This window comes from Leopardus geoffroyi, chromosome C1 (genome assembly GCF_018350155.1).
Source record: "Leopardus geoffroyi isolate Oge1 chromosome C1, O.geoffroyi_Oge1_pat1.0, whole genome shotgun sequence".
NCBI classification, from domain to species: Eukaryota; Metazoa; Chordata; class Mammalia; order Carnivora; family Felidae; genus Leopardus; species Leopardus geoffroyi.
The window spans coordinates 205,790,742-205,793,114 of record NC_059328.1 but is presented as its reverse complement, the minus strand read 5'-3'; the positions used below and the strand labels follow the sequence as shown (position 1 = coordinate 205,793,114).

Genomic DNA, 2,373 nt, shown 5'->3' with positions numbered 1-2,373 from the left:
ACATTACTTGATTTGAAGACTTACTCTGAGCTATAGTAATCAAGCCAGTGCAGTAATAGCAAAAGGAGAAAGGTGTTATATCGGAGGAGTGGAATAGAATCCAGAAATAGGCACACATATATATGGATTAATTGATCCTTTTCAAAGTTGAAAAGGTAATTCAGTGCAGAAAGGATAGTTTTTTTCAGCAGACGCTGTCAGAACAATTGGATACCCATGTACAAATACAAACCGTGATCCGTATCTTACTCCATATATAAAAAATTTACTCATGGGCACTTTGGCAGCACATATACTAAAATTGGAGTGATACAGAGAAGATTAGCATGGCCCCTGTGCAAGGATGACATGCAGATTTGTGAAGCTTCCATATTTTTACAAATAATCCAGCGAAGAAATGGGCAGAAGACATGAATAGACACTTCTCCAAAGAAGATATCCAGATGGCCAACAGGCACATGAAAAGATGCTCAACATCGCTCTTCACCAGGGAAATACAAGTCAAAACCACACTCAGACATCACCTCACGCCGGTCAGAGTGGCTAAAATGAACAAATCAGGAGACTATAGATGCTGGCGAGGATGTGGAGAAACGGGAAGCCCCTTGCACTGTTGGTGGGAAAGCAAACTGGTGCAGCTGCTCTGGAAAACAGTGCGGAGGTTCCTCAAAAAATTAAAAATAGATCTATCCTATGACCCAGCAATAGCACTCCTAGGAATTGACCCAAGGGATACAGGAGTGCTGATGCGTAGGGGCACTTGTACCCCAATATTCATAGCAGCACTTTCAACAATAGCCAAATTATGGAAAGAGCTTAAATGTCCATCAACCTGATGAATGGATAAAGAAATTGTGGTTTATACACACAAAGGAATACTACTTGGCAATGAGAAAGAATGAAATATGGCCTTTTGAAGCAACGTGGATGGGACTGGAGAGTGTTATGCTAAGTGAAATAAGTCATACAGAGAAAGACAGATACCATATGTTTTCACTCTTATGTGGATCCTGAGAAACTTAACAGAAGACCATGGGGGAGGGGAAGGGGGAAAAAAGTTACAGAGAGGGAAGGAGGCAAACCATAAGAGACTCTTAAAAACTGAGAAAGAAACTGAGGGTTGATGAGGGGTGGGGGAGAGGGGAAAGTGGGTGACGGGCATTGAGGAGGGCACCTGTTGGGATGAGCCCTGGGTGTTGTATGGAAACCAATTTGACAATACATTTCATATAAAAAAAAATTTACTCAAAACAGATCATAGACTCCATGTGAAATCTAAAACTGTAAAAGTTCTAGAAGGAAGCAAAGGAGAAAAATCTTGGTTCTGCGGTGTCTTTATGTCCCCTCCAGAAATGAGGGAGATTTTAGTCTATTTATATCGTCTCCTGAAATTCGCTGGATGTCGGATCCACAGGTAGAAGGAAATGGTGTTTCTGGGGGGACCTTGTGACTGTGGGGACCCTGTGGTCTAAAAGAGTTCCAGAGTGCTCCAGCTTTTATGACCCAGCTGCGGCAGGTGTAATATAGCCATTGATTTGGCACAGTGGAGAACATCATATATTCTCTAGCTTTTCCCATTTGTGCAAATGGCCCTACTGGGCCTAAACGGCCATTTGGTTGGAGCCAGCCTACTTTTTGTCCTGTGAGTGAGAGGGAAGAGCTCCTCTTGCCCAATGATGGAAGAAACGTGTGGCGTTCCTCACTCCCTTTCTCGCCGATGATTTGTTTTGCAGCCTCTCCCCTGGTAGCGCCCTGCAGCATCTGTTCCTTCTCTTTGCTGTGTATATGTCTCCTTTTTATCTTGGCAGACAAGGCAATTTCTTTGAAATAAAGGCCCCTTCTCTGTAGCAAGTGACCTTGAGACATTCGGCGCTATCATTTCCCAGCTGTATTAGTGACTCCAAATTCAATTTCAAGGTTCTTGAAAGCTTTCCTTTGTCCACCTTGTGCTCACTTGCCTTCATTTAAGTGTCCTCCAAGGCAATTGCTTTGGGATCCTTGTATCCATTTTAGCATGTGTCTAACTTAGCCAAAGAGAATGGCAGCAAGCGTGGCTTCAATGCCTGGGGCCTGGCAGCGATCAGGGCATCACAGTTGGGGCCTCTGTCATGTCTTTGGATGCTGTGAATAGCCAGTAATGAGAAAAGAGGGAAATGTCAGGCTAGGACCTCAGGGTCCAGATCATGCAAATCACTTAACAATATATAGTTGAGACTCAATTACTCACAATATATGGGACTATGAGTGCTTTTCCAACAGTCAACTTGAATAATAAGCAATTATAAGCATATTTTAAAATGCAGATGCTTGCTTCTGATTGATGGGTGGGACGGTGTACATGGTGAGGCCATTGAAACATGCTATTTATGGTTG

At 43.1% G+C, this 2,373-nt stretch overlaps 1 non-coding gene across 1 annotated transcript; it reads left to right on the top strand.

Moving 5' to 3' along the window:
• The first annotated feature begins 275 nt into the window (after nucleotides 1-275).
• Nucleotides 276-378, top strand: LOC123600122. The gene has a single exon (XR_006713501.1). It is a non-coding gene; the product is annotated as a U6 spliceosomal RNA (small nuclear RNA).
• The last annotated feature ends 1,995 nt before the right edge of the window (nucleotides 379-2,373 follow it).